Source organism: Pteropus medius, unplaced genomic scaffold (genome assembly GCF_902729225.1).
Source record: "Pteropus medius unplaced genomic scaffold, Ma_sr-lr_union100, whole genome shotgun sequence".
NCBI lineage: Eukaryota > Metazoa > Chordata > Mammalia > Chiroptera > Pteropodidae > Pteropus > Pteropus medius.
This window is the reverse complement of record NW_024354099.1, coordinates 1-20,435: the sequence shown is the minus strand read 5'-3', so window position 1 is coordinate 20,435 and position 20,435 is coordinate 1. Positions and strand designations below refer to the sequence as shown.

Genomic DNA, 20,435 nt, shown 5'->3' with positions numbered 1-20,435 from the left:
GTGTACCTCTTTATTCTAATGGACAAGCCTTGGAACACTCCTCAGTTCTTCAGGAACCTCCACTTCCCAGAAGGACAGAGGCATCATTACTGTTAAATACTGAATGTCCTCGCACTCAATGCCTCCAAAACCTAATGAACGGAGGAATCCGAGGACCCTGATCAAAAGTGTACCCAAAATTAGGGGCAGACATGTGCTTATGATTGGACCACAGGACCTCTAGAAATTTGAAGAGGTTGACAGAGGCCAAAAAGTTATCATTCTTAAGTCATACTTATTTACACCACCTAGGGATTAATATTTGAAAATAAATAATTAGAAATATAAAACTCAAGTAGATTTTATCTTATTATTTCAAACTCTGCACTTTCTTTCTATCAAACATCTGTCAGTCTGGATTTCTAGGTTCATTAAGATTTTCTATGAGGACCTCCAGACTGTCCCCAAATTTCTATACTTTATCTCGTCTCTTTGAATTTTCCTATCGCTAAGCTCGGCATTACTGAACATTGATGACAATTCAAAGAACTATCTTGAAACTGTCTTTAAAATCTTCTCAAAATAATTTTATTACTTCTTGTGAAGCTGATTGTGAGACAGTGATTGGCATGCAGGATAATATCCCGGCAATACTCCTGGATTCAAAATCTGTAGAAGGGCAGATGTGTAGTAAGAAATTTGGCCTAACCAAATGAGAAATATGGCCTTTGTCCCAGTTCCTGGAAGGTAACCTTTAAGCCTTTGAAATTTAGCGATAGGAGTGATTGGTTATTCATCATGGGCCCAACGGACCACAACGGATAGTTTGTGCTAATGAGGTGGGAACTGGCCATGCCGAAAGACCAAACACATGAAAAAGTGTTGGAGCCCTGGGCAAAGTATACCAACAGAAACTTTTGGGAGAGAAGCTAAAAACTGCGTTCAGTCAAATGGGCAATCATTTCATTGTTCACACCTATGTAATGAAGCCTCAATAAAAACTCTGGACAGTGATGCTCAGGTGAGCTCCCGGGTGGGCAATACTCTGTGTGCTGTCTCAAAGTATGGCCAGGAGGCAGTAAGAGATCTAGACTCACAAGGAATAGACAACAAGAAGATTAACATATGGGACCTTCCAGATCTTGCCCTCAGTGTTCTACTTTGGCTATTTCTACTTTGTATTCTTATGCTATAATAAAACTGTCATCATAAGTATAAACCGTCCCAAGTTCTGTGACTCATTCTGATGAATTATTGAACCTGAAAGAGTTCCCTCAGTTTGAGTCATTCTATAAAGTTATTGTATGTGAGGGAGTTCCTGAATTTGTAGCTAACTTGTCTAAAGTGTGGGTGGCCCTGGGGACTTCTGAGATTGTGGCTAATGTCTGAAGTAAAGAGAGTCTTGAAGGGTCTATGCCCTCAGACACTGTGATTTGGCAAACTCTTTGAAGCAAGGAAGAGCAGTGGAAAACATCAAGTCAAGTTGAAGCCCATCAAAGGCTACCTAAAATCAACAGAAAACTCTGAGTCTAGGATGATCCTTTAGAGTTGGCTGGAATTGGGATAAGGAGCCAAATGTCATTGGGTGTGGGCTTCCCCAGAAGGAGGCATGACCATGGTTAGGTGGCACTCTGCAGCTGAGGCAGATCTATGGGGTCTGATGCTGAGGGCTAAGTGGTACACCCAACATCTGGAGCAACATGTCTCTCATTCCCAACAGGACACTTTCTTTATCGTGGCAAAATAATATAACTTAAGTTTATCATCTTAACCATTTTTAAGGGTAGAATTCAGTTGTATTAAGTACATTCCCAATGTTATGCCACGATCATCATCATTCATCTCTGGAACACTTTTTGTCTTGCAAATAGGAAGCTTTATTTCCCCATTAAACACTACCTCTTATTTCCTCTTTTCCCAGCTGCTAGCATCCACTACTCTACTTTATGTGTCTATGAATTTGATTACTTTAGATGCCTCATATATGTGGAATAATATAGTATTTATCCTTTTATGTCTGGCTATTTAATTGACTGGGAAGATATTGGAATGGGAAGAATTATTAGAAACATTAGGGATCCCCATTGCTTGGAAATCATACATACCAGTTTTCCTAAGCAAGTTCCAGTTGACAACTATTTCTTCAAACTCGGTATCAATACAGCTCCATTTCAATTTCAAAACACCCTGGCTTAGACAGAATTAAATAGTCATCCTATTTGACCAAGCATCTAACCAACATAATGAAAGAGCAAAAATATGAATATGTTGGTTCTTAAAGTAGAGTTTAGAGCCTCCTAGAAAATACAGAAAAATCATGAGAAAACTATTGGAAAAATAAATAAGAGAGAGAGAGAGCTATAATTATTGTACAAAGCTAGAAACAAGACTGCTTAAGACGAAGAGTCCTGGATAATGCATAAGGAAAGTGAGAAGGGTGTACTGATGTACTACCCATAATACTGAGAGGCTCTGACTTAAGTAGAGAGTCCAAAATAATCTCTCAATTCCATTACATCTATACAAAAAAAAAAAAACAGTATAAACAGAAAGAGGAGAGCCATATAGTACATATGCACTATGTGAGTGCAGAGTCAGAAATTCCTTGTTGCACGTGTTTGATTTTGCTGCTTTTCCAGTTCTATGAAATAAAAAAGATAGCAGGTTGAGATTAGGCTATTTCTTTTGATAATTCATCACAGTGCACTCTAGGTTTCTACAGCTGTATATGAAAGAACTCAGCATGGGATAAACAGTGTATATCAACAAGGCGACTGCATTCTTCTTCAAGAAAGTTGAGGCAACTGAATGAAAATACACTCCAAGGCTTAGTCCATAAAATAAGCAAACAACTGAGAGGCGAGAACCACAAGTGGAAAGGTTTTATATTTCTCACCTGGTGATGGGACTCTCAGAATGCAGGACATGCTTTTGTAGTAAGAGAATAAGATCCCTGAGAAAAAGATCTCTGAGAGTCGCACACCACCAAAGATGGCACCAATAAAATAGGCTAATACGTTATTGGTGGAGGTATCATTATGGAGAAGCTTCTGGAGTTGAGGAGGTTTATAAAAGAAATGACGGATTTCTACATCTGCACAGAAGTTAAGCTATGACATCATCAAATAGTGCTGCTGAGAGTTTGAAAGGCTGATGAAAAGTACAGCAGGACCAACAAGCCATAGAAACAGGGCTTTGCGATGACCAGATAGTGTAGGAGTTGCCAAATGGCCACCAACTAGACATAGGTCATCATGGCCAGGAGTAGAAAGTCCAAACGTGAAAAAAGAAAGGAAAAGTAACCTGAGTTAGGCAACCTGAATAGGTGATAGATTTGCTGTTTCTCTGCAGGTTCACCATCATCTTGGGGACTACGGTTGTGCTGAAACTGATGTCAGCCATGGACTAATTGGAAAGGAAGAAGTACATAGGGATGTGGAGGTGGGAGTCAGAGATGACATCCAGAATGACGAGTAGGTTCCTGAGCAATCACCAGGCACATGGCCAGGAAAAGCACAAACAGACGAGGCTGCAGTTCTGGACCATTTGAGAGTCCCAAGAGGAAGAAATCTGTGTCACCTGTCAGGTTGCATGGTTCCATGCACATGGGACCCATTTTGAAAAAAAGGAAGAGAGTGTTGAGTGAATAAAACAAGTATAGAGGCACCCAGGTAAGTGTACGTATTTTGGATTTAAGCAATCAACAGATGAAGAATTTACCTTTGAGGACCATACACTCCCATTACCTTTGGCAACATTTCTCAGCTGTGAACCTTTTTTAGAACTCTTATTGCTCTCTGGGCTATTCACCTGTTTCTATATACACCCTATTTGGAGACACTGGGTCAAAGACTTTTTTAAAAGATCATTCTAAAAAGACAAATCCATGAACGAGTAAAATATCAGCCTCTACCTCTGAAGGAAAATATGGAATAAAAAATATTCTTCTCTGTTTAAGAAAAAATATCATCATAATTAAAAGAGGCCAAGGATCAGTCAAGAAGATTTTATCGTATCCAAATGCAGTATAAGAAATTCTCTTAATTTGGAATGTAGTCTAGAAGAGCTAAAACAACATAAACTGGATTCTAAATTAAAATAAAAAGTTCAAAATCAAATAGCTTTTAGTATACAAATATTCTTAAAAGATTTTAACATTTTTGGTTTTATGAAATCCAAAAATGGACAGAAAGTCCATTTGGATTTCTGTATCATTCGACAGAAAGTCTTAGATATATTGCATTGTGTGTTCACCACCCAGACTAGATTTCCTTTCATCTCCAAATGTTTGCTCCCTTTTCTTTATATTTAAATGTTGTAGATACTATTAAATGTGAAAATGATAGGTTTCTTAGGATATCTGTGGCACAGATACATAGAAGCTCTGTTCTACCCTCTGTTAATTTCTATGAGCCATTGCTGGAAGGAATGACAGTCCAGGAAGGAAAGCACTGTGTGGAAGTCATGTTGCCTGTGCTCTGCTTCTGAGTCCAAGAGTCTATTCGGGATTTAACAGAGATTGTTGTTCTCAGCCAAACAAAGTATATGCTCTGGGGGATCAGAAATGAATTAGGCTCAGTTGTCTCCCTCTAGGCATTCAGAATCTACCTTTGTAAGGACAAAATAACTGAACCTTTCCACATTGGTGCCCTCTCATCTGCTAATCCCAACTCTCTTGTTTGTCATAATGGTGAGAAAACAATGCTCCTGACAGATCCTTCTCCATCCTCCATCTCCATGGTCCACAGTGGGCTGTTCTATCTCTGCTAGAATATGGCCAAGGAGTGAGAATCCGCTGCCCGTGTCCTGCCTGGCAAGCGATGAAGATTCAGGCTCCTTCCCCAGGTCTGGCGTGAGGCTGAGTTAGTCATTGGCGTCCTGATGCAGTGATTGTTAGAGCAGAGGACTCGGATGTGAAGCTCACTGGACTTAAAATGGAACCTGAAGGACTAAAGAAACAAGCCAAGTACCTCTTCCTGCATGGCCTTAAGAGCTCATGCACAAAGCTCACAATTACCAAAATCGGTCCATGTTATCCCAAACTCTGAAGACTTGCTGTTATTAATAGGAGAGGAAAAGGGAAAAGGGAATGTACTTTCAAGATTGTGGGCCCTTCCTCTTCTCAGGAGAAAGCTTCCATGTACGCCTCACGTCCAACTCTAAGTTGCAAGGATTTTATAAATCAGACAATTTTTTTCAATTAAAAATATCAATATGAAACTTGTGTGTCTGCAAATTCACTGAATTAATTATTCCCTGTAGGGATAATTGTGTTTTCTATACCAAGAATATGCTATAATTTCTATGTTTTTATTTAAGGTTGTTGTGTCTTAGAACTATTTTTTCCCCAATAGTCCTGCTTGGGGGTTTTGAATTTTATGTGTTGAAGATATATGTTTTTGTTATTTTGAATGACAGCCAAAGTTCTAATTTTTTTTTGTGAAATTTATATATGTTGTTACATTAGACAACCATCTATTTTGACATATCAAATTGACAATTTTCTTAAGTCCTACGGGGGGTTTCACAGATGTCTGCATTCTAAATGTAAGACTGTAGTCATCTCACGTCTTGCATGGAAGAGGATCTAATTTGAAGCTCACTCACGTGGTTTTGGCAGGATTCAGTTCCTCATGGGCAGCTGACCGTTGGCATCCCTCAGTTTCTTGCCACCTGAGCTTCCCCATTGGGCAGCTGACAACATGACAGCTCTCTTCCACCAGAGAGAGCTGGTGAGAGAATAGAAGACGGCTGATAGTCAGAAGACTGAGTCTATTATTACAATAACATTGGAGTGACATACCAATATATTTTTTTTAATTTTAATATCAAATATACTGGGGTGACATTGGTTAATAAAATCATATAAGTTTCAAGTGTACAATTCAATAATATGCAGTATGAATATTGCACCATGTGTTCACCACCCAAAGTTAAATTTCCATCCGTCACTATATATTTCACCCTCTTTACCCTTTTCAACCTCGTGCCCTCACCCCTTTCTCTCTGATAACCTCTAAACTGTTGTGTTTGTCTGCGAGTTTTTGTTTGCTTGTCTTGTTCTTTTGTTGCTTTCATTCTTATATCTCACATTTAAGTGAAATCACATCGTTGTAAACTTTTTCTGATATAATTTCACTTAACATGTTAGCCTCAAGATCCCCTGTGGCCTACCAGTTAGGTCTACCAGGTTTTCCCCCATATTTTTTGACATTTTATTCATTGCATGTAAGTTTCAAGGCCCAATCCTCATAGAGATGGGTATATACATGGGCATGTAGAAAAGAGGTAGGGTATATTGGAAACATCTGAGAAGCTGCTCAGCACAAAAGCCTCAGTCTCCATCAGGAATTTGGACTCTAGGCACAACAAGACACTAGAGATGTCTCTCTGCTTTCTTGCATAGTCCCCAAACCTTCACATCACCGCCTTCTTAAAAAAATGTCTTTACTAGAAAGGAACTGACACATGGAAGAACTTGCTCTGTTTTAGATATTTCTGCAGACCCTAGCTTGCTGTATTTGGCCACATCAAGAAAAGAAGTCTCCATGGTTTCTTTTATACCAATGGAGTTCTTTCATCTTTGCCAAGAGAAGCCATGGCCATTTCAGGATTAATTCAACAAGCGACTCTAGAATCTTCTGATTTCTGCTCAACTAGTAAGAGCTTATCCCGGCCATTCCTATATTTTCTTCATAACCTTTGTATTTTAACTCTTGAAGTCTCTTTTTAATTGCAGTTTGGCTTCTGTAGTGAAACAAACTGGAATATATGGGAATCACGGTTTCAACAACCTTAGTGCCTAATCTCTACAGTCTTCCTGATTCAGGTGTCTATGCATGAGAAGCACTGAGACTAATTTCTCATTAACTGATATGAAGAAAAAGTTACTACTTACTCAGTTAAATCAGATATGAGATAATTACTGTAATTATGTTTATATGCATAAATAACAAGAAATTTTTAGGGAGCCCAAATGAGCACATGGCAGGAGTATAGAGAAGAATTGGAGAAGGAGGCGTGAGTGTTGAGACATTTTAGACTGCTTGGGCAGGAGGAAAATCCTGATATTAAACTGAGCCAATTAGGAACTAGGTTCATTGCTAGTGAAGTTGGTAGTCGATTTAGCTTAGTGGTAAAAGGCAGAATAGATTAAACCAGTTATTGGAAAGCTTCTCAGAAATCTCAGACTGCTACCTCAAAAACTACATGTAGCATCTCTAAAGGAAAGAAGGATGTGTACATAGGGACCTGCAGAAGACAGAAGGAGGCCAAAGACAGAAGAGAAAAAAGCATTGTTACTATGTAGAATCCCAATGAGGTGGTTACTAGTGAAAGGAAAGATATCTCCTTTGTTGAAGACATGGTCTGTACTACTGCTGAGTAATGAAAATGAAGATAGGGTTAAATTTACTCATAATGATTTGGGTGACGTGACGATCTACTGGGACAGTTAGAATCACACAGGCACTGGAAATATCATATCAGTACTTTAAACCTCAATTGTACACCCTTGATCAAGACATAGCATTACAATCCCCTTCTTATCCTGAGCTCACTTTGCATTCCTCAAATTTATTGCCCATTTTATGATTTACCAGTCAGGGTTCAATCAGGAAGAGAAACCACACTAGTTATTTAATGAAGATAATTTCATATAGCAATTTTTTGATGGTTTTTAAGATGAACGGATAAAATATGGTAACACAGTGTCATAACTGCAGGAAACAGTGACGGCGCCATAGTCTAAGGGGTAAGAGGAAAGTTGGTTTGTGTGCCCTTTATAGGAACTTACTGGATAAACCTATAGAGAAACCAGAGGGAGAATCAGAGCAGCAGTTTAAATATACCCATGGCATCACAACTTACATTACACATGGCTAAGTTTGGAGCAGAAAACAATAGCTTCATATCCAGCACAGAGGGACAGCTTTACAGTGTGAATGGAGAGAATATGTGGAAAGAAATTTATTACCAGGAATATAAGGGAAAAAATTGCATTGGCTGTGACTCAGGCAAACTCCTTTGTATCTTTGCCTTTATGAGCACTGATCACTTTGAGATCTTCAGGACCTAATCATAAACAGTAAAGAACCCAAGACATACAAGTCATCCTGGAATAAAAAGAGGGACAAAATTCAATAGTTCTCAACTTGGCTGCACATTAGACCCACCTAAGGTGCTGTTAAATGCGTTTATAATATTTTCACTCTCCAGTCCAATTAAATCGTAATCTATGGTGATGGGATTCAGCCATGAAGTATTTCAAAGCTCCTCAGGTGCTTCAAGTAAGAATCGTAGATTGAGCACCAGTGACACACATTTTCTCATGCAATCTGAATTTGAACGAAGCCAAAGTTTTATGGAAAATAGGCATGGATGGTGAAAATGGTTCGGAATCATATATAGCTCTGTATTCAAAAGAGAGTTGTCAATATCTACAGGATGCCTGGGTCATCGGTGGCAAATACATAATATTCCATAGTTGTAATTAAACTCAATTGTGCAGCGATTTTGACGTACATAGGATCATAGACTAGTCCCTTAATCCCATCAGATATGTGCCAAAATGAGCAACTTTCTGATATAATAGATCAAAAGAAATGAAAAACATGACCTACAAAAATTCTGTGCCAAAAGAGGCATGTTTCCTATTCCAAACCTGTTTGGTTTTGAAGTAATTTGTAATCCATAGACCAAAAATTGGGGGAGGGGATTAGTATTGAAACTATGCTCTTCTCTTGAGGAGTCTCTGCAAGGCTCTCTTGATGTCCCTGTTCCTCAGACTGTAGATGAAGGGGTTCAGCATGGGGATAACAACCGTATACACCACTGAGGCAACTACACCTTTCTTGGGAGAATGTGAAACAGTTGAACTGAAGTACACCACAAAGCCTGTTCCATAAAATAAGCAAACAACTGAAAGGTGAGAACCACAGGTGACGAAGGCTTTATATCTCCCACCTGTAGATGGGACTCTCAGAATGGAGGAAACAATTTTATAGTAAGAGAAAATGATCCCTGAGAATGGAACTCCACCAAAGATGACACCAATAACATAGATTAATATTTCACTGGTGCAGGTTTCATTGCAGGCCAGCTTGAGGAGTTGAGGAGGGTCACAGAAGAAATGAGGAATCTCCACATTTGTGCAAAAGGAAAGTTGTGACATCAACAAGCAGTGCATCTGAGAGTCCAAAAGGCTGATCAGAAAGGACACTAAAAAAACAGGCTGCAGAGACGGGGGTTCATGATGACCAGGTAGTGCAGAGGGTAACAAATAGCTACAAACTAGTCATAGGCCATCACAGTTAGAAGTGCATTGTCCAGGCATCCAAAAACAATAAAAAAAGACAATTGAATCAGGTAGCCGGCATAGGAGATGACTCCGCTGTGAGTTTGGATGTCCAAAATCATCTTGGGGATGGTTGTAGAGGTAAAACCAATATCAGCCATGGACAGGATGAAGAGGAAGAAGTACATGGGGGTGTGGAGGTGGGAGTCAGAGCTGACAGCCAGGATGAGGAGCAGATTCCCCACCATGGTGACCAGGTACATGGACAGGAAGAGCCCAGAAATTAGAGGCCGCAGTTCTGGATCATCTGAGAGTCCCAGGAGGAGAAATTTCAAGACACCTGTTATGTTCTGTGGTTCCACAGAGCACAGACACCTTTTGGAAAATAAAGGAGGACTGGTATAAAGGAAACAAGTATACAAGTATCCATCAGTGTGTCTATATTTTGTGTTTAGCAATTCATATATAAAGTATTCACAATCGAAGACCATACTCCTTCAGTAGTATTTCACAGTTATGACAAACATTCTTCTGAGAACCTTTTTCACATTGAATTTGCTCCATTAACCTGTTACTACATGCATCCTTTGGAAAGAATGAGCTAGAGAAATTAGAGGAGCAATGTTATTTAGAGATTTAAAAATCCATAAACATCATAACCCATCAGTCCCCTCATATGAAGGAAAGTAATAAATGAGAAACATCCTCCTCCCTTAAGAAAAGAAAATGTTCTTAATTAGTTTCTTTAATTAAAGGACACTAATAAGCATTTAAATGTATTTTATTTCATCCAAATGCAGTGTAATTAATTCCCTTGATTTGGACTATTTATAAACATATAAAAGAGCTATGTAATTAAGAGTCTGATTCCATTTTTGTGTGTGTGTGATATTTGGCTACTAACAAATTTTAAACCACACCTCTCCCTCTTCCCATTCTGCCCAACATCTGGACTATCTGATAAGAAAGCCTGAGTCCTTCACTTAGAAAATAAAAACATCATGTGGGTGTAATGTACTGCATGGTTAGCATAATTAATAATATTTTATTTTGCTTTTGAAAATTATTAAGACAGCACATCTTAAAAGTTCTGCTTACAATAAAATTTTGTAACTATGTATTGTGAAAGATCTTAACTAGACTTGTCACCATCATTGTGCACTATACACAAATATTAAACATTATGTTATGAACCTGAAACTTATATCATGTTATGTGTCAATTATATCTCAATTTTAAAAAGGCTAGCTCCTTCCTCTTTTGGCGACAGCCAGCAGTTCTAAACTTGCATATGCAGAAACTCTCACACTGATCACACAACCCAACCACAATTTTTTTAAAAAGCCACTATCCTTGACCTCTTATGTCCTTGCAGGCCAGCTTAGATGGGCTCCTACTCTTCATCCACAATGGGAGTCATCCATATGAGGAATAAAACATTTTATACTCTCTTGAATGTGTAGAATTTTCAGCCTCAGTATCCAAGCCTAATTTGGGGTGAGAGCCCATCCTATTCCTGCAGAGCATTCACTGCACTTGTCGTGGTGAGTCAGATATGGAGACAAGGACCACCAGCACCCAAAGTGTCTTTTCTTGCTCTGGTTCTGCTGTGTGATATCAAGCTTTCACTTTGGACAGTGCCTCATTGTGCTGCATTTATCGAGTCTTTCCAATCCTTTCATATATATCTTACTAACCTCACTTAGAAGTTTCTACAATTACTTACCGAATGTTGACAAAACTATAGAGTTGGATCTTTCCTTAATGTAGCCCTGGGACTTGTGTCTTGGCCAAGACCTATCTGTGTCTTTGAATGAAGATATAATGACATTAGGGTCACGGGAAAGATACTTCCCCTGATTGGTGTGTGTTTCACCATGCATTTGCCCCTATTGTGCTCGGGAGAAAGAGTTTATTTACCCTGTGTGCAGCATAGGTCCATCGGGGTGGTTCTCACAAAAGAGTAGTCATTAAAGGGAATTCGACAAGGAGGAGGAAAGAGAGACAGAGACAGAGACAGAGAGACAGAAAGAAAGAGAGAAAATGAAAGGGAATGGTGGGGATGGGAGAGAGGAGAAGAGAAGAAGAGAGGAGAAAAGGAAATGCAGTTACTATGTGTCATGCTGAGATCTGCACATCTAAGTACAGAGAACTGCCAGGACTTTTAAATGTGTCTGCTTTGCTGTTACTCAGGTCTTTGTCTCGACAAAAATCTGAATCCTCAGGGTTTTAGAACGGCACCCATCGCACTTCTGTGGCACAGCAAAGGATTTAATTCCAATTTGATTTAAGCACATGGTACATGAATCCTACAAAGCAACCATCATCATGGAGAAGGTCCCTCACCCTGAAGATACTGATTTGAGGTTCTCTGGAGAAAGAAATCTATAAATATGAACAGAATAGAGAGAACCATCCTTAAAGTATATCTAGTAATAAAATAAAGGAGGAAAGAAAGAGGAAGGAAGAATGAAAAAAACAGACACACACACACACACGCGCGCACACACACACACACACATACAGAGACCTAGGTATGGAAAGAAAACAAAAAACAGAAACAGAGGTGTACAATTTGACCCAGCAAGAACTACAGAATATAATGAAAGAATTTATAGAAGAAAAGCTAATGGGTACCAAGTGGCTTTTGCATTTCTTCAGCACAGGTTCTGAATTAACATTAACATCAGCTGAAATGCACCAATTGGCAAAATTTCATGTCCTCAACCAATACCATGTCTCAAATTACAGCAATAACTAATGATGCCACTAAATTTTTACATGATAGCCTCTAAAATCTTAGGAAGTTCTCAAACATAAAAATAAAGGACGTCTATGCCTCACTTTTATCATTGGGGACTATTGCTTTGTCTAAATTCTCTTTTGTAATAGCACCCATTGCCCTCAAAAATCCACTAATGGCCGTGGACACTCTGACTAAATTATAATTAAACTGAGTCTTTGGCCATACAGCACAATTTACAAGTGCCAAGATATGGAAGCTATCTAAGTGCCCATCCACAGAATATTGGATAAAGAAGTTATAGTTCATGTGTACAATGGAATATCACTCAGCCATTAAAAGGAATGAAATCCTAATATTTGCAATGATATGGATGGACGTAGAGGGTGTTATGCTGAGTGAAATAAGTCAGAGAAAGATAAATACCATATAGTTTTACTTATATGCAGAATCTGAGGAAGAAAAAGAACAAATTAATCAAAACAGACTCGCAAATATAGAGGACAATCTGGTGACAGAGGAGAGGAGGGTTGTATGGCTGGGAGAATGAGGTAAAGGGTTAAAGAAATACAAATTAGTAGTTAATAGATGGTCAGGGGGATGGGGAGCACGGCATAGGGATTACAGTTAGCATTAATATATTGACTAGATGGAGAGCCAGATGAGAGAAGGAGCAAGTAGGGGGATCATTTTATAGACTATATAAATGTCTAACCAATGTACTGTATACTTGAAACAAATAAAGAAAATTTAAAAAATCAAAAATAGAAAAATAAAAAAGTCCTTGGCCCTGTATGGAAAAACCTGCCCAGTTTTTTACCTCCTTCATATCTCATTTACTTTACATAGAACATTTAATTTCTGCTCTTCTGGTCACCAAATGTGGGGGCTAGGATCCCCCACATCAAACCATTCTCCATGATACAAGCTGAGTGTCCTATGATTTAACTCAATTCTGAAACTATCTGTCTAGAGTGTCAGATTCCATAGGTTAAGGGCTCAGTGCCAAGAATCTACTTTCTCTCTCAGTTCAGATACCAACTGTAAGGGCCCCAGGTTACCTACAACTTTGGTCCAGCTTGGCTATAAATCAAAGGTTTCCATGACTCCCTCGTCAGGTTCAAGGAATCACTCTGGGAACAGCGCATGGAATAAAATGACAGTGTCTCATTTATTTCTTTAGTCTCACGCACATCCCTTGAAGGGATGAAAGACCAGTAAGGAAAGCTCCCAGTGTGTGGCAGCCATATGGAGTATGCTGTGTCCCTGTAAACTAACGAACAGTAATCAATGTTTAACAGAGTTTATATGTGTATTTTTTGTTTGTTTTACTTTGTTTTGACTGCCTGCTCTGCACCAGGGGTAATGTAGGTGCTGGGGATTCAATGAGAATCAGCATCGTCAAAACCAGAAAACTAACTGGCATGGTACAACTAACTAGCAATAGATCTTGCACCAGTTTAAATGCACTTGTTTTTTCGGTTGTTTGTTCATATTTTTGAGGTAAGTCTTTGGGATTATATGGCATTTAATTACTTATATAGATTTGTATAATCACTATGACCACAGTCAAGAGACAGAACCGTTCACTCACAACATGGAAGTTCCTCATGCTGCCCCTTTATTGTTACTGCCTCCCTCCCCACACCTACTCCCTGGCAACTACTTATGCATTTTTTATCTCTTTAATTTTATCATTTTGAGAATGTTATGTAAATGCAATCATACAGGAAGTAATATGTAGAAATTGACTTTTTTCACTCAGAATAATGTTCTTAAGATCCAGCCAAGTTATTGGGTGTATCAATGCTTTGTTCCTTCTTATTGCTGACTAGTATTCCATGGCATAGATGTAACAAATTGTGTTTAACTCTTCACCTGTTGTAGGATATTTGGTTTATTTTCCAATTTTGGCTATATAGATAAAAACTGCTATGGAAAATAAAGGAAGAAAGAAAGAAACAAGACTGAGTCACTTTCCTGCAGGCATTCTGCCTGCGGTGACCTAGAAAGGGAAGGTTGACTAGGTTTGATGTTTATTGATTCCTTTCAATTTTAACATTTTACTTATCCGATTATATCAAGAATATTATACTTTCACACAAAATTGAGATTCCTTGCATTCTTTTCTTGAACATCATCAAAAATCTAATATTTTATGCTAACACCACATCTCAATTTGAAGTAGCCACATATCAAGGGCTCGATAGCCACATGAACCTAAATTGTATGGAAAGACATTGTTCTGCACCCTGACCCTGGGAATAGATCTCACTGCTCAGATGCCCTCACAGACTTCACCTTTTTTTCCCAAGGACTTGGTTTAAAATAAGTAAGAATACAGTGCCTCTTTTCTCAATTGTAAAATAACAATAATCTGTGCACCCCAACTTGGGGGAATCATGCAAATTTGAAATTAAAGCTACATAACTCACACCTCTGAGCCTCAGACAAGTAAAACCTCAATAAAGTTTGTGATATTAGGGTTACTCTCCTTATCCCCATCATGATCACAATCATAGCGTTTGTGATCATTTTGGGATCCATCTCCTGCTCAGGTATGGTCGATGACTTCAGAATCTAGTGGAAGTGACAAAGAGCAGAATTCTAAACGAGAATTCTGAAATCCGCAACAGAAATAAATAACATAAACTTTATAGTCCTCTGAGCTGACTTTGCATACTGATGCTCTCCTGTCTGGCTATCTCATCTGTTTCACTCTTTTGCTAACAAGGAAACAAGTTTCTCCATAATACCTCCTTCACCCACCATCTGCATTGGCACTTACTGCTCTGTGTTGTGTCTCTGCTGGGCCATGACCTAGGAGTTTAGGTCCACTGCATTCTCCTGCCTGGTGAATGATGAGGACTGAGGTCCTGTCCTCAGGACTGGGAGGAAGACACTCAGGCATGGATCTCTTGCTGTAGGCGACAAGTCTGGTAGGAAAATACAGGTATGAAGCTTAACTGGGACTCGCATCCTGAAGGGCTGGAGGCACTGGCTAATTCTTTACTCCCGTGTGGCCATGAGAGATCAATGCACAGAGCTCATAATTAGTAAAATCGGCCCATGTTCTCTCAATCTCTGAGGACCACCTAACATTAACAGAAGAGGAAAAGGAGAAAAGTAAATGTGCATAGAAGGGTCTGGACCCTTTTTCTCAGGAAAAAGCTCATCTGTACACTTCGCTTCTGACATCCAGTTTCAAAGATCTTAACATAAAATACAGATATTTTTCTCTTCAATTTATGACTTTTCGACTTAGACACCTGTAAATCCATTTATTATTATGTAAATTAGGGAGAATTAGGTTCTTTAACAAGAAACTGAAACTATTTCCATTTTCTCAGTTAATAAAATATTTGTGTCTCTAAAAGAAAATTTTCGTGTCCCTTTTTAAAGGGTATTTTGTAGTTTGTTTGTTTCTTTCGCCTGTTTAAATAGCAGCCCAAGTTCGGATTTATCCCTCTCATTGATATATGTTGGTATATTAGAAAACTATGGACTTTTATACACTTATTTATAACTTCTCTGAAATAAGTCAGAGCATCTAACGAGTACACTCAAGGTGTCAGCTAGGGCTGCAGTCTTCTCAGAGTTAGACTGAGAAGAGACCTGTTTTGAGGTTCACTCATTTTGGAAAGATGGGTTCCTCTGGGCTCTTGATCAGAGGCCTTCCTCAGTTCTCTGTCACAGGGAAGCTCACACATGGCTTTTGGCTCTCATTAGGACAAACACATAGGTGACAGAGAAACAAGGACCAAGAATATGAAAGCCAGAGTCTTTTTGCACCTTAATCTCAGAAGTGACGTCTCATCAATTTTGCCATGTGTTGGTTGGAAGCGAGTCAGTAGACCCAGGACACACTCAAGAAATGGGTCTGAATACGGGAGGCGGAGGTACTGGGCACTAATGGGATTTTGCACAACACAGGCCTCCCCCTCTATCAGGACATTTCCTCTAAGCACCACAGGACTGGAAAGATGTCTCTCCGCTTCCCAACATATCCACGATCCATCACACTACGATTTTCTCAGCTAAACTTCCCTGCAGATAAACCGGCATATGAGTAGAAATTGCCTCTAATTTGGTGTTTCTGCAGATTCCAGCAGGTTTCTTCAGGACATGCAGTCAGAAAAAGCTAGCATGCTTTCTCTTCCATCACCAGAGTCCCTCCATTGATATCACACCCATCTGCAACCATTCTGTGCCCAAATGTAACAAATGTCCCCAGTGGCTTCTGATTTCTGCTCATTAAGAAGAGCTCATCCTATCTCAGGAGGTATTTTCTTTAGCTCACTTTGTGTTCACCAATTCTATAGTTTAAATCATTGTGCTTGAGGCACTTTTAGTGTTTCTGGTTTTTTTTTCCAGTTGATAAAGTGAGTTTGTATGGGAATGACAGTACTTTGCAACTGGCTACGTCCTATCCACGCAGTTGTCCTGGCTCAGAAGACCCTGAATGAGAAATTTAGCAACTGGTTTGTCATTAACTGATATGCAAAAAGTGTGACCAGATGGTGAAGTAGCACGCAAACCTCTGTTTCCCCCTCAAAGATCAATGATTAGTTGGCTACTCATGAACAAAAACAGCCCTGGGAGAGCTCAGCACTCCACTTAGGAAGCTTCAGCAATGTAGTGGAACAAAACACCTGAGAATGACCACACAAAGGAAAGGAAGAACAGCTTCACACATTGTCTCACCACCCAGGGCAGCACTACATAGCACCAGGAGAGAACTTCCCAGCTAGAGAAAGTTGTTACCTCAAGGTAAAAGAGAGAATAGAGTTTGCAAGCAGCTTCTCCAGCCATTTAGTGGGACATAGGAAGGACGTGTTTCTGCTTCAATCAACTCCGAGGACGGCAAAGCTTAAACATAAACACACAGCTAAACACAAGGAAGAGGAGCAAGGGCTACCAGTATCAGCCACAATAGGACATAGGACTGGATTCAATGTAGACACAAGGACCAATGGCACAGAATCAAAGCCTAGAAATAAACCCCTGCATATATGGTCAATATCTAACAAGGGAGACCATGTTGGTTTGCAATCTCTCAAGCTTCCAGGGTGACATTTGAAACTAGTCCCCATGCACGGAGGGCCAAAGAGAGAAACAAATCGCTCCAGATTTGTTTTGCCTTGGGCGGCCACAACACAAGAAGATCTACACACCTGCCCAAATCTTAAAAATCTTAAAAATTTATGTATAAAAAAAGCTTTACCTGGGTTCAGTCATGTATGACATCCAGATGGTCTCTACAATGCATTACAAGCTCAAGGCTCTATCTTTGACCCAGCATCTAGCTGAGGGTAGGTGAGTGAAATGAACGTTCCAAGGACAAGGGAGTGGCAAGTAGACTCTGATTCCCCAGGTCCAGCTCTTGGATTAACTGGAATTCACACCTTAATCATGGCCTCTTCCAATACACCCAGTCATCAGTATTTATAAAACTCTCCCAAAGATTTCAATAAAATCCACAGAAATTACCTGCATCCTCAAAAATTACCTGAATAAATAATTTCAATGGATGCAAAGTTTATATGAAACATATGCACCAATTGTGGAAAAGGATGTAGAGTTTCAGTAAATAACAAGAGAGTCATGCATTGCACCTGCATACCGGAGTGGTTGAGGAGAACCTCTCATGCATTCATTATGATGTACAAAGGATCCCAGGATACTCTCCCAGTTCAGTGAAAGACAAATCAAAAGAAGTGACATTCACATGTGAAGCATGGAGAGGAATGAAAACCATGAGCCTAAAATCGAATGTGACCAAAGATACAGTATTCGGTTCAATGTTTGGTTTTGCTGGGTTTTCCAACCACACTCCATAAAGAGTTACACGGATATTAAGACCAGACTGTTTTGCTGTGGATCCTCCCTAGGGCACTCTTGATGTCTTTGTTTTTCAGGCTTTAAATGAAGTGGTTCAGCATGCGGGTGACTACAGAGTACATGACTGAGGCCACCACATCATTCCTGCGGGAAGGCAACAATGCCTATCCAAAGAAAACTCCGATGTCTGTTTATAGAATAAGCAAACAACTAACAGATGAGAGCCGCAGCTGGAGAAGGCTCTGTACTTCCTACATATTGACAGAACTCTCAGAAGAGAGAAAACATTTTATAGTAAGAGAAAATGATTCCTGAGAAAAGGAGATTATCAGAAATGGCGCCAACAAAATACATGACTATCTTATCGGTGAAGGTATCAAAGCAGGCAAGATGAAGGAGTTGAGAAGGGTCACAGAAGAATTTGGAAATTTTTACATCCTTGAAGCAGGTAAGTTGTAACACTATCAAATTGTGCAGCTGGGAGTCCAAAATGCTGATGAAATATGACACCCAATCTAAGAAGCAGCAGAGGCATGGGTCAGTGATGACTGAGTAGTACAGGGGGTGGCAGATGGGCAAAAACTGGTTATAAGTCATCACAGTCAGAAGCATACCATCCATACATCCAAGAAGACATCTGAGTCAGGTAGCCCCCATAGAAGATTTCTCCGCTGTGAGTTTGGATGTCCATGATCATCTTTGGGATGGTGGTAGAGATAAAACAGATGTCAGCCATGGAAAGGTTGGAGAGAAAGAAGTACGTGGGAGTGTGGAGGTGGGAGTTCAAGTTGACGGTCAGGATGATGAGCAGATTCCCCAATATGGCAACCAGGGACATGGGCAGGAAGAGCCCAAAGAGCAGAGGCTGAAGTTTCAGATCATCTGAGACTCCCATGAGGAAGAATTCTGAGACATGTGTTAGATTTATGGTTCTGTGTAGCTTGGACACCTTTTGAAAAGGAAAAGAGGGTTGGAAAAGGAAATAAAGAAATGAGCACACATTTGACACGCATTGTGTCAATGTTTTCGATTCAAACAATTGACTTGTGAGGTCATACAGCCCAGTACCTTGAGCAGTATTTCTCAGTATGACAAATTCGTTCTTCTTAACATTGTTCTCTTATTTATTTCAGTGTTATTTACTTCTTTTTATACACACTTACTTTAGAGAAAATTCACTGAAGAGTATCAGAAAAAGAAGAAGATACGAGATAACAAATCCATGATCATAGGAAAATATAGCGTACTATGTTAAGAAAAAAATACAGAATAAGAATTATCCTTCACTCTTTAAGGAAAAAAATTCTAATTTAAAGAAATTAAGAAGTAGCTTAACATATCTTATTTTATACAAATGCATGCTAGATAGTTTCTTTATTTAAAATATATTAAATAATCTGTACAAAGCAGGACTGTGTAATCTAGATTCTAAATTTAGTTGAATGTTGATAATCAGAAAATAATGTTATGTAATAATTATCTTCATGACTTTTATCACTCTTTGGTTTTCTTTTTCCATTTTTGTAGAAATAAGTGCTCACATATGAGGACTGTCCTTTAAAATCATTTCTATATAATGCCTATCCTTGGCTTTAGTGTACTTCAAATTTTATTATATGTGGTTTAGTTAAATGTACATAATTATACAGCATCAACGACTACAAAGATGGCATTAATGTGCAGAGAATCTGTTTACGATTAAACAATAATAAAATTTAAGAAATACTTGCAATTTGTTATGTCATTCAGGGTTATTTTTATCAATCCTATATAATATGTGTAAAATATCTGGTGTTTGAGACTGTTCTTTGCTTTTTTTTGGACTCTATTTTGTAACGGAACGATGAAACTACTTCATTGTTTTACTTTTTCCAAGCTTTATTGAAGTATGATTGATAAACAAAAATTATATATATGTACATATATGGTAAACCGTGAAGTTATTTTATTGTACAATGTGGTGATTTAATACATATATACACTGTGAAAAGATTACCACAATCAAGTTAATCAATACATTTATCATTTTATATAGTTACTGCATGTGTGTGTGTGTGTGTGCACGCGTGTGTGTTTGTGTATGTGTGGTGAGAACACCTAAGAACTATTCTCTTAACAGATTTCAAGTATTCAATACAGTGTTATTAACTATAGTCCCCATGCTGTACCTTAGATCTCCAGAAATATTCATCCTATAACTGAAAGATAGTACTCTAACCAACATGTTTTCATTCCGTCCACCTCGGCCCCTTAGAACCATAGTTCTACTCTTTGATTCTATGAGAGAGATTTTCTGAGATTCCACATATGAGATCGTACTGTGTTTGTCTATCTGTGCCTGAGTTATTTCTATAAACATGATATTCTCCAAGTTTATCTATATCGTCACGAATGGCAGTGTTTCCTTCTTTTTATGGTTAAATACTGTTTCATTATGCATATGTAGATAGATGGTAAAAATAGATAATAAATAGACGATAGATAGATCATATAGATAGATAGAGATAGATCATATAGAAAGATAGAGATAGATGATAGATAGATAGAAGATAGATACATAGATAGGTAGGTAGGTAG

The 20,435-nt window shown here is 38.8% G+C and overlaps 2 pseudogenes; both read right to left on the bottom strand.

Annotated features, from left to right (window-relative positions):
- Nucleotides 1–8,707: 8,707 nt before the first annotated feature.
- Nucleotides 8,708–14,576, bottom strand: LOC120594061 (olfactory receptor 18-like; annotated as a pseudogene).
- A 3,296-nt stretch (nucleotides 14,577–17,872) lies between these two features.
- LOC120594063 (olfactory receptor 7E24-like) lies at nucleotides 17,873–18,807 on the bottom strand (annotated as a pseudogene).
- Between the last annotated feature and the right edge of the window lie 1,628 nt (nucleotides 18,808–20,435).